The sequence below is a fragment of the Ochlerotatus camptorhynchus genome, unplaced genomic scaffold, assembly GCF_037179485.1.
Source record: "Ochlerotatus camptorhynchus isolate MF236.1 unplaced genomic scaffold, CSIRO-AGI_Acam_v1.1 ptg000062l, whole genome shotgun sequence".
Classification (NCBI taxonomy): Eukaryota; Metazoa; Arthropoda; class Insecta; order Diptera; family Culicidae; genus Ochlerotatus; species Ochlerotatus camptorhynchus.
The window spans coordinates 3,360,229-3,373,202 of record NW_027040552.1 but is presented as its reverse complement, the minus strand read 5'-3'; the positions used below and the strand labels follow the sequence as shown (position 1 = coordinate 3,373,202).

At 42.8% G+C, this 12,974-nt stretch overlaps 1 protein-coding gene and 1 pseudogene across 2 annotated transcripts in view; both read left to right on the top strand.

The window, feature by feature from the left end:
- Positions 1 to 12,974, top strand: part of Myo81F (Myosin 81F) — a 211,987-nt gene that overhangs the window by 136,866 nt on the left and 62,147 nt on the right. The window lies entirely within an intron of this gene.
- On the top strand, positions 5,449 to 11,277 carry LOC135717573 (importin subunit alpha-like; annotated as a pseudogene).

The window sequence follows — 12,974 nt, the reverse complement described above, 5'->3', positions numbered from 1 at the left end:
CCAGAGAAATAATTAAGAAGCTCTTCTGGAGGAAGTTTGAACAAAGTTCTAAGAAAAGTCAAAAAAACATCCCGGATGTATTCCAAAACAAATATTGAGAAACTTCAGGCAACAATTTGAACCAGCTTTCGGAAAAAATCGGTTGACACATCCAGAGTAATCCAGAAAAGAATCGGAAACAATAAAGAAGCTCTAAAAACGATTCCTACATCGGAAACAATAAAGAATTCCTGGAGTAGCCAATTTCAGAGGAAGCCAGAAGAAGCTCAGAAAAACCTTCCAATAGAAGTAGAAAAAAAAAACCTACGAAGAATGTCGTCTGGAGACATATCCAGAAGAAGACGGAATCAACTTCTGGGAGAATTCTCTGGACACATTCGGCAGAAGTTCCTGGAGGCGTTGTAAAAAAACTTCCTTATGTAGATATAAAAAAATTTCTGGAGAAATTTGGAAGGCATACGGAACAGTCGCAAGAAGCTTCAAGGAGTAGAGAGATCGTAAAGAGTAAAGAGATCTCTTTGGGATGTTAGAACAACTTTCATGAAGTTTTTTATCCAGCAATTTGCCTAATATTCATAAAACATCTCTGAAGACCCTACAATATCCCTGAAGTTTTCGGAACATTCCGGAAATACACTTCGGAATATCCAATAATTCCTCGGAACTCCTTGAAAGTTTCTGCAATTTTCCTGAAGTTAATGGGGCTGTTTTGAAGTTCTCTGGTCATTCTTGGAGTACTCAGAAACCACCGTAAAATCTCTTATATCTCTTATATGGAAACATTAGTCAAAAGAGTAGCAAGCATAAGACATTTTTATGGATGAATATATTTTTGAGCAGGCTCAAAGAATTTGAGATATTCTGAAAGATTAAAATCTCTCACAATAGTTTCCTCTGACAGTTCAGCGTGGGCAGACAATCATCATTTTTAATATTTAAAAAAAATTGGTATAAAATCTCATAAATTGGTATTCTGAGAATCCTTATCTGTATACCGGTATCAAGTATGAAAATCGGTATAAATATCGATAAATCGGTATATCTGGCAACGGTGAGTTAGACTGCAGTCATCGTTTGACTGCCGAGTGATAAACAGGGGTGTTCATTACGTTGTACAAGGAAAACGAAACTAACTCAGTAATTAACTTTTAATCATTTGTGCGTCACTTTTACTCATTCGTATGGAAATTTTTCTTAAAGCGTAGGTTACGCAGCGCATGAGTAACTACTGTTTTAAAAATTTCTTCATACGAATGAATAAAAGTGACTCACTCTCTGGGTAAGATCCGTTTTCAGTGTACAACGCAACGAACACTCCTGTAAAGAGTTGAGTTATGAAATTCACTTTATCCCAAAACAATATCCGAAACAACACTAAACTAAAACAACTAAAATTTCGTAGACCTACGTCAACAATGCGGTCGTGTCTTGTACACCACCCTCCAACTATTATTTTTTTAATTGATTTTAAATTTGCATAGAAGCACTAAAATTAAGTATTTCTCGATTACTTTGCGAAGGGACGTATCAGCTTTTGTAAACAATGCATTTGATGTAGCTCGCCCACGCATATTAACAGCACTATAAGGTAGGGGCAAATTTTCCTATCTGATGGCAGTGTTAGAATGCTTGGGTGATCTACCAGTTACGTCAAATCGCCGATCAAATGCATTGTTTACAAAAGCTAATACGTACCTTCGAAAAAGCAATCGAGATTTGTCTGTACTGTGTATCCAATATATTACACACTACGAAAAAGTCATGTAAATTTCGGTTCTCTGAGACCGACACATGTAAGCGGCTCTTTTGAAATAAGAATAAGTTGAAAGAAACGAGAAAATCAATTCAATCAAACGTACATGGCGAATGAGAACGACCCAAATTTGAGTTTAGTTCACTCATAATCGCCAAAAGTGCAGGAACTCAGCGATGAGTAAAATTTGTCTCATGGTTTCCTGTGGAAAACCTAAAAAATCTGCCGGAAAATGAGGAAATTGACGAAAATTTTATTCAGTCTCCTAGTAGTACCAATAGACTGAGTGAATGCAATCTTTACTTTTCTCAAATTCAGGAATTTTTCCCTGGAACATCCTGGAAAAACCTGGGAAAACATGAGGCAAATTAACTCATCGCTGAGTTCCTGCACTTTTGGCGATTATGAGTGAACTAAACTCAAACTTGAGTCGTTCTCATTCGCCGTGTAGGTACTATTCATCGACTTGCTTATGTTTCGGTTTGAGAACACTTCAAACTGAAGATTGCATTAGGTCAACATTGAAAGATGCTCTTTGTCGACTTTCTCTTTGTATCCCCATGGCCATGTTAAGACATTCCCAGGTAATTTCAGCACACAGGTCGATAAAAGAAGCTTTTATCTAGCATGTAACACGATAAACACAACAAAAAGTGGTTCTGTGCTCAAGTTGTTAACGAAAGAGAAAGTCGACGAAGAGAATCGATCAATGTTACTTAGGACCTAATGCAATGCTCAGCTTGACTTAATTTTACATGAAATGTTAGTTTACGTTCCATGATTTACGTCCAATATGGATTACGTCTCGTGTAAAAGTAGTTATTTCTCAGTTGATCACACTGTTCTCCAGGTTAACAGATGGCGGTAGGGTACATACATAAAACTCCATTGCTGCGGACTATGCGCGGTTTGTGTGGAAAGAAGCGTAGATTTTCATCAAATTGGGGAGAATATCGAGTTAAGAGATCTCGTAGTTGACAATAGCAAGACTGTCTTCATAACAGACATAAGTGATACACACAGCGGCGCCGGCGGTGTAGTGGTAAGCGTGATTGCCTCTCACCCCAGCAGGCCTGGGTTCAATCCCAGTCGGCGCCGCCGGGATGTTCTGAGGCATAACATCTCTGATCACGCCTTCCTTCGGAATGGAAAAGCCGTTGGTCCCCGGTTCATGAGTTTGATGGGTCGATAGGTAGGGTCCAGGTGTAAGAGCTGCCTCCCTGGCGTCGGTAGCATTGGTGCTCAGCACGGAAAACAAGATCGACGGAAAACAAATCAAAGGAAAAAAAAAAGTGATACACACAAATTTGCTGTCAGTCTAAAAATTTTGGCAACCCTGTTGGAACATCGTTCAAATTAATAATGGTTCCTCGACACGCTGCACACGTCGTTGACCCGTAAAAATCGACCCGTGTCGGAACAATTTCGGACTGTTTGTTATTGTTTCATCTTCTGGCCACTTCTCCTCCGCCAGTCCCGAAATGTCCTAGCGGTGGTGATTTTATGCCTGCCTTGGCAGATGCGGTGTCGATTATGCAATTTCACAAAAACCTCGACAAAAACATTCAAACCGTGGGACCGTCAAACGATGATGACGATGATGATGAGTGCAACAACGACGGCAATCATGGCGGTGGGAATGATGATGGATGAGGACAGCAGTTTCATGTGACACTCGATGCCATCGCAGCGCGTCCACCGACACCACCACCACCACCACCATATCGCTGTTTAGCTTGCTTGGATCGCGGAATGTGTGCGCTTTTCGTTTGCACTTTTCCCAGGTCCGCCACCGCCGCCCGTCGCCTTCTTTGTCGTTTTTCTGTGGATGACTTTGCTTTATTATATGTGTCAGGTCTTTGAACCAGTGGAGAGCAGCGGTCTATAGATTTGTCTCCAGTGGAATTAATGGAACGTGTAGCTTGGATGGTAGCACCACTGCCATCAATGAAGAAGTACCAGAAGAGGATGGCCCAGGCAAATTGGAGCTCGTTAGACGCAATTAGATTAACGAATGGTTGCCGCAACAGTAGGCTTGGCAGTGGAGGTACAAGCAGACCTTTGTTTTATTGAATGAGACGAGCTAGATTTATGGTTGGAAATAATTCTTCAGCAACTGGTGAAAATGGGGACGTTTGGTACTTTGATGGATTCTTAATTATGATGCCTGGAAATGAAAAAGGTGTTGGTGAACCTTAAATCGGGAGCAGACATAACGCCTTGAGTATTTTTCACTGTAAATCGTTGTCACTAAAACTCTACCGCCATCTGGTGAGTACAATGTCATGAGCAGTACGCTCAACAGATGGAGGTAGTGTGTAAACGTCAAACTCAAGGGGATTAACTATGTGTGCCACAGGCACTACCAACTAAAGAAGATTTAAATTGAGCGTTGAAAGTGTGTTCGATGAAAAACATCCTAAGTTATGTTGTATGTTTGTCTGTGGTTTAACGTTAATATCGAATTATATTTCTATGAAAAAGGACATTGACATTAAAACCAGTAGCTACACGTAGAAAAAACTATTATCGGAATGCAAATATTTGAAGTAAATATAAATGTAAATTCAGTTTGTCCTGGCCACAACAATAAACTAGGTTAATTTCAAACGTATTTTATGTTAAAAATCATGTAACATCAATGCTTAAAATAGCAATAATGTCATGTTTATTTTAAAAATATTCTTTTTGAAAATAAACGTGAATATTTTTGTTGTAAACATGATTTTCGAGTTTATTTTACACGTATTTTATGTTTGCAAAAATATTGTTTTCGAATGCGCGACAAATCAAATAAAAGTAGAAGGGTCTGTGCCTAGGGGTACGAACGGAAGCTTGACGTAGGACCGCTAGTGGACGGAATAAATGTGAAGAGCATTTAGTTCTTTTAATTGATCAAATATTTATTATCTCAACTCTTTTCGTTTTTGAATTGTAGGCGTACCAAATTTGTAGTAATCTTTTTCAAAGAGAAAGTTGCTCAAGAGAATCAATCAAAATCACTTGCACTCATGCTTCCAAGTTTGGTTACAAGATTACAACTATGGAGAGCATTTTGTGTGGTCGTTGGGGGCTTGTGGTTCTGAATATGGATAAACAACCACAGATAAATTCTATTCCAACTCTTTACTGATGTAAGCTTGATGGCCCTGAAAAGGGCCGTTTTATTAAAGAGGAAATCCATGGCCACTTACGCTTGGCGTGTTTAGTGTAGATGACAGCATCACGGACCTCATTTTCCAGGAACACCTTCAGCACTCCTCGTAGATCAGACCGGAGATACGTTTGACACCACCACGGCGAGCCAGACGACGGATGATGGTTATCTCGAATAATTTGCCACGACCAGTCAATTGTTGCTTGTTGGGTTATAGATGAGTGAACTAGCCACCACCTTCCTACTGCTGCTATTGCTGACCACGCCATCCGAAGTGAAAATGAGCTGATACCAGACAGCAGCGCTGCTTTATATCTTTTCAGGTTAAAGCAGAATGATGTGCAACCAAGTGGTATAAAAGCTACAAAGACTCCTCCCATCATGAGTAGTTTGCTATCAAGTAGCGACACTGGTTCCTTTCATTTTGCGTAGGTTTGCCAATGGCAACACTTTGAAAGTTAGCGGCGCCGGTGGTGAAGTGGTAAGCGTGATTACCTCTCATCCCAGCAGGCCTGGGTTCAGTCTCAATCGCACCGGCATGACATATCTGATCCCACCTTCCTTCGGTAAGTAAAGGTCCCCTGTTCATGAGTTGATGGGTCGATATGTAGGGTCCAGGTGTGGGAGCTGCCTCCCTGGCATCGGTAGCATTAGAGCTCAGTACGGAAAACAAATCTCGCGTCACTTTTCAATAGGTCCTATCTACATTGATTGATTCTCTTCATCGACACTCTCTTTCGTAAATAACTCGGCTTCACAAATGTTTCCTGCCGTCTTCGTCGAATTAGATGCTAGATTGTTGCTTCTTCCATCGAAAATATCCGGCCGTGGCGATTCAAAGTTGATCAAGGGTGATCAAAATAATTTGTACCCCTGCTTCCAGTTTGATTACATGAGCATTTTGTGTGGTGGTTGGTTCTGAAAATGGACGAACAGACAGATGAATTCTATTCCTACTACTGTAATAAGCTTGGTGGCCCTGAAAAGAGCCGTTTTGTTGCCAAAGTTGGTGATGATTTAACCTCCGAAACCAAACAGAGTGCGTCTCTGTCGCTTGAAAGTGTAGATGACATCCATGGCCGCTTACGCTTGGTGTGTTTAGTGTAGGTGACAGCACCACGGTTAACATTTTTCAGGAACACCTTCAGCACACCTCGTAAATCAGACCGGAGATACGTCAGACACCGTCACGGCGAGCCAGACGACAGATGGTGGTTATGTCTCGAATAATTTGCGTTTGGTTCTGAATATGGCGATGAGTGTGCAAAATATTTCGCAATTCCATCGCTTTTTTGTCTACTTACTACTCTCTGACGACTGTGCTGGGGAAGCAGCACATGTAGGTAATTGGTGGATTTGTTAGTAAATTCGACGCTTTTGAACAATGCTGGACATTTACCAGTTTTTAAATAGTTTCTTGTTGAAAATCAACATTCGGAAGCATTTTTATCAATGCGTAGCCATATTTCTGATCGATTGGTGATAACATTATTGAAATTGGACCAGGGGCAGCTGAGTTATTAACGTGCAAAATCTTTCTTAATTTGTTACATGTTCCATGTTCGGTTTTCACTAAGTGTACCCCCATATAGAAATCAAAGACGTAGTCCTACGTCAAAAGTGCGCGATTAGAATAAATCACCTTGGTGTATTCCGATCCCGATTTAAATGCGTTAGTGACACACAGGCTGTGTTGCATTTGGTGAATTTTCACTTAAATTTGACTGATGAATAATTTTCAAATAAACCTGCAATTGTACCAGACTTATTTCTAACGCACCAGGAATCAATTTTGACAGCAATCTTCTTGAAAATCGGACGATCAACAACAGAGGGATTTTCGAACATTATAATTTATTTTAGAAATATCAAATTTAAGTGAAAATTCACCAAATGGAACCTAGACTGAGATGATTCAAACTAATCGTTTTCTGTTTGCATTATCGAACGGTATTGGGCCTTGGTCAAAAAGAATCTAAAAAAAAACTCTAATAAATCCATTGCAATCGAGCAGCAGTTTAAATCAAACTGACGTTCGGCTGCGAATATGGTCGATGCAACCACTGAGCAACATTTAATGGTAGGGGTTAAGCGGAAGGCACGGCAGTTCGGATTTGGCAAACCAAAAGAATAAACGAACATTTTTTTCTTTAAATATATGAAGGAAAAGAAAAATAAGAAGATTTTTGTGATATGAACTTTGGCTGAAATTAACGATTTTTGTCGACCAATTTTCGCGCGTTCCAGTCTTTAATCGCTTTTCCCTGAAGTAATGCATCTTTTTCGAGGCAGGGCATCAATGCTGGCAACCGGCGTTTGATGACCGTATAATGTCTCCACGTAGAGCATCTTTTCTTGGGACCAGTCCTTCATCGTCCTATCTTTCGTACACGAATATAACTTATGGGTATTCTTCCGAAAAACCACTCCGGTAACAACGTGTGAATGTCCACTCTGAGTATTCACCAACTCCAGTGTCGTCCCAACCAGCTCTTGATCTCATCGGTCACTAGCAAAAACTTCAGATCCTGCGAAATGTCCAGCGGAAGAACTATCGTCTTGTGCGCCTTAGTCACGGCCAACCGTTCCCATTTAACCAGGTCCCACCGGACAATGATTCTATTCTTATTTGCCACGTACAGAAATCGATCATCGGCAGTCAAACACAGACACGTCGGCGGGTTCCTCCGGAGAAGTGGCCAGAATCTGACTTGAAATCCATCATGCGACACCTAAAATCACATGATAATTAAAAAATAAGCTCAATGGAAGCTATAATTTAGTATCCAGGACCACATTGGCCACACTAGAACATGTTCCGGGTTCCCCCAGAGAAGTAGCCAGAATTTGGATTGAACTAAACCCCACATGAGAATTCAAAAATATGATTATTGGTAGTTATATTGCGTGTCTAGGATCACATTGGTCAAATACGGATACGTTACGGGTACCTCTGGGGGACGCGTCCAAAGTCTGAATTGAACTAAACCCATCATCCGGCAATTCGAATTCGAAAATAACATCATTGATAGTCACATTGAGTGTAAGAAGGGTTCGGTCAGCGGTGCCAGTGGTGTAGTGGTAAGCGTGTTCCTGTTGGGTCGCTTTCGAGAACCATTTTCACTGGGTCGTGGTGCGGCATTCTTACGACGTGCCCTGCCCACTGTAGTCGCCCAATTTTTGCAATGTGTGGACGATGGATAGTTCTCCCAGCAGCTGATGCAATTCGTGGTTCATTCGCCTCCTCCACGTTCCGTCATCCATCTGCACTCCACCGTAGATGGTACGCAAAACCTTCCGTTCGAAAACACCAAGGGTGCGTTGGTCCTCCACGAGCATAGTCCAGGTCTCGTGGCCGTAGAGGACCACCGGTTTAATCAGTGTCTTGTAGATAGTCAACTTCGTGCTGCGGCGAACTTTATTCCGGAGTCCAAAGTAGGCACGATTGCCTGCTATAAAGCGTCTTTGAATTTCTCTGCTGGTATCATTTTCGGCGGTCACCAGTGAGCCCAAATACATGAACTCGTCGACCACCTCGATTTCGTCACCGTCAATCTGAGCCTCTTCCTCTCGTGTATTTCGTCTTCGATGCTTTGATGGAAAATCCAATCCGCCTAGCTTCAGCCTTCAGTCTGATGTACGTTTCAGGCCTTCGTCTCAAAGTTCCGTGCCATGATGTCGGTGTCATCGGCGAAGCCAAGAAGCTGGATGGACTTCCTGAAGATCGTGCCACTCGTGTCTATCCCAGCTCTTCTGATCACACCTTCTAACGCGATGTTGAACAGCAGACACGAAAGTCCATCATCCTGCCGTAACCCCCTTCGAGATTCAAAGGGACTCGATACTCGAACAAAGCACATCACTCGATCCATCGAATCGCGTCAGTTTATCGGGAAATCCGTAGTGCATAATCTACGATAGCTGATCTACATCGATTGTGTCGTATGCGGATTTGAAATCGATGAACAAATGATGTGTGGGCACGTTGTATTCGCGGCATTTCTGCAAAACCTGTCGAATCATGAAAATTTGGTCCGTGGTAGCGCGGGCATCCATGAACCCCGCTTGGTAAAGGGTGATACGGTCAAAATTTGGTCAATATCAACTTGACGTATTTCTTTCAATTTTGCATTTAAAAAACCTGAACACCCCTCATTTTGAAGGTGTGTGTGTGTAGAATGTTGCTCCTATTTTGATTTTGGAATTCACTCTTCAGTTGTCAAAATGGCGTCCAAGCAAGAAGAGCAGCGTATCAAAATTTTGCTCACGCATCGCGAAAATCCGAGCTACTCGCACGCAAAGTTGGCAAAATCGCTAAAAGTTGCCAAATCAACCGTTACAAATGTAATTAAAGTGTTTGGGGAACGTTTGTCGACAGCCAGGAAGTCTGGATCGGGGGGAAATCGAAAACCGGAAGCCGCTGAGACGACAAAGAGAGTTGCCGGTAGTTTCAAGCGAAACCCTAACCTCTCTCTCCGAGATGCCGCAAATAAGCTGGGTGTATCGTCTACAACCGTGCATCGAGCCAAAAAACGAGCCGGACTATCGACTTACAAGAAGGTAGTGACTCCAAATCGCGATGATAAACAAAATACGACGGCCAAAGCGCGATCCCGGAGGCTGTACACGACGATGCTGACGAAGTTTGACTGCGTGGTAATGGACGACGAAACCTACGTCAAAGCCGACTACAAGCAGCTTCCGGGACAGGAGTTTTATACGGCAAAAGGAAGGGGAAAGGTAGCAGATGTTTTTAAGCACATGAAACTGTCAAAGTTCGCAAAGAAATATCTGGTTTGGCAAGCCATCTGTACCTGTGGCTTGAAAAGCAGCATTTTCATAGCTTCCGGGACTGTCAACCAAGAAATTTACGTGAAAGAGTGTTTGAATAAACGTCTGCTGCCTTTCCTGAAGAAACACGGTTGTTCCGTACTGTTTTGGCCGGATTTGACATCTTGCCATTACGGTAAAAAGGCCATGGAGTAGTACGCCGCCAACAACGTGCAGGTGGTTCCCAAGGACAAGAACCCTCCCAACACGCCAGAGCTCCGCCCAATTGAGAAATACTGGGCTATTGTCAAGCGGAACCTAAAGAAGACCAAAAAACTGCTAAGGGCGAGCAGCAGTTCAAGGCAAACTGGCTTTCTGCGGCGAAGAAGGTGGACAAGGTGGCTGTACAAAATCTGATGGCAGGGGTCAAGCGTAAGGCCCGGCAATTCGGATTTGGAAAAGCGGAAGCCTAACTGAATATTTTTCCTGAATTTTATACTAATTGAACTTGAAAAAGAAATTTAATTTGATTTTTTAGATAAACGATTTCACCGATTTACACGCGTTTTCCCTTGACCAAATTTTGACCGTATCACCTTTTATTGCCATACGAACTCTCTTGCAAATGGTGACAGGTGGCGGCATAGAATTTGAGATACTACCTTGAAGGCGGCGCTCAGCAGTGTTATCGCGTGGTAGTTGCAGCAATCCAACTTGTCGCCCTTTTTGTAGATTGGGCATACGAAACCTTCCATCCACTCCTCCGGTAATATCTCCTCCTCCCAAATCTTGGCAATTACCCAGTGCAACGTGTGCTCCAATGTCTTTTGCCGTGCCACCTTCGTTTTCTGCTGCATGCCTTACTCAGTTCCCCCTCGATCAATATTGCCGAACAGGCCATTTGGGCTCTGGGTAACATAGCCGGCGATGGCTCGAAAGCTCGTGAGATTGTGCTAAACTACTCGTTCCTGCGGAACATCGTCTGGTTGATGTCAAACTTATTTCGCAACAAGAACCCACCTCCTCCTTTCGACAGAGTGGAACCGATGATTCCGATCTTGTCCAAGCTGCTTGACCATGAAGATTCGCAAGTTCTTGCGGTGCCGTTCCTCGACTAGTACGCCTATTGGGATGTGAAAATCCGGCTATCATTACTCCAGCATTACGAAGCGTTGGCAACATCGTTACTGGAAGCGACATTCAAACGGATGCTGTCCTTGCGGTCGGTTGCTTGCCATATCTTGGAAAACTCCTCCGTAACAGCAAAAACAGTATCGTCAAGGAGGCAGCTTGGACCATTTCAAATATCACGGCTGGAAATCAACAACAAATTGCACAGGTGTTCGACTCTGGCATCTTCAACCTTTTGATCGAGGGCGATTTTAAGTCCCAGATGGAAGCCGCGATGAAGCCGTATTCTGATCTGCTCGAGGCTAAGGATAGCCGCACGGTACGGGTTGTGCTAAGTGGAATTTCAAACATTCTCCAATTTGCGGAGAAGATTGGAGGAATGGAGAACCTGTGCACTCTTTTCGAAGAGATCGGAGCCCTCGATAAACTGGAAGCTCTGCAGAATCACGAGAATGAAGACGTGTAGAACTCGTAGAAATTCCGTGTGTCGTTTACACGGTACAGATTTTCCATTGCCTCGCTATCTCGGTCTTCTTGCTGACGCTTCTTCCTTCAGAAAACCGAGTTTTGCCTGTTCCGCGCTTGTCTGTATCGCTCCACATGCAATCTCGTGCGGTGTTGCAGCATTCTCGCCCGTGCTGCATTTTTCTCCTCTACTAACAGTTTGCATTCGCCATCAAACCAGTCATTTCTTCAGGCCGGGATCGCAGTATCTAGTGCCGCTGCAGCAGTAATACCTATGGTGGAACGGGTTTCCATCCAGCTATCCTCAAGAGTAGCTGCGCCAAGCTGCTCTTCCGTGGGTAATGCAACTTCCAGCTGCAATTTAATTTCTTAAATTCAGTGGCCACCCTGCCCGGTGATCAATTTGCAGCCGGATTACGGTACCTAATACACACAATACCAATATTAGATAAGCAAGAAAGCAGTTTTTCATCTCGAGTGTAATTCAAACCGAAGAAAACAAACAAAAACTCCAGTAAAAGCCTACTGCGGTGACGAAATACCAGATGAAATTGCTTGTTTGTAAACAAGCATAGCCTGTCACGTGCTGCATAAACAGAAATAGAACTGCATCTTTTTTTTTCGTCTGAACTATGACTTGAACCGAATGGAGCGCTATTGTTGTGTTTCGGGTCCGTAAATTCTCGTATTAGGTTACCGGACTCGGCTCGGCCTCGACGACAACTCAATCAATAGCGTTCAGCGAGGCAATATGCGAAAGCCACGCGCTCGTTTCAAATCCCCTGCGGATCGAAAGCTGAAAGTTTAATCGTCTGATTGTTCAGGGATACGTCCAATATAGCAGCAGAAGGAACTAACCGGTTTTGGTTACACACAGTATGGAAATCTATGGATTCGCAGGGTGTTTTCACATTTCAAGCTGAGTAAGCGCCCGAGATGAGCGAAATTTGAACCGACCGAATGGCGTCTCTTTGTGGCATCCAAGTAAACGCTGCATTATGACGCTTCTAACTATCGAATGCGAACCAAATAGAGGTGATGAGGTCAATGACGCTACAAAGAAGATGTATAGCAGCGCTTTCGCTCTGCACTTTAGGAGAATTATTAGGATGAGGAGATTGATTTTCAACCTCGTACTAATTTTCGATCCTGCTGCGCTAGTACTCATCATCGATAACATGTTTTAAGCAATTCATTATAGCAACATAAACACCAATATGTTGCTGCAACATTTCTCGCGCATTTTCGAACTCATACTTAACCTTCCGTTTTTCAGCGCTACTTGAGCTTCAGCCATAATAGCGCAGATCCTCAAGATAGTAATCAGTGAAAAATTACCGTCAAATCTCGCTAATTTGGTCGCTTCTTCGACCCGAACAGTTGCTTGTTTGGTCTTAACATTTCGTTGATAGGAATTTCAACTTTTGCTTCATCTGTCTGATCGGCCGGAGGTCTACGGTAGCGTTAATTGTCTAACGTTCAATACCACAATCCACGACCTATTGATTATGATTTGAAGCCCATTTCCCCCTCGGTTCGGATATTTTCACTTTTATTAACATTACTTTTTCCTACAATGGCATACTTGTCTTGTAGGTAGTCTCACTCACTCACAGTGCGCTTCTTCCCGATGCGATGAGGCAAGGCCAAGCAGCCGTAAAAGACTCATAATCTTCAAATCTATCGTTTTTTTTTCCT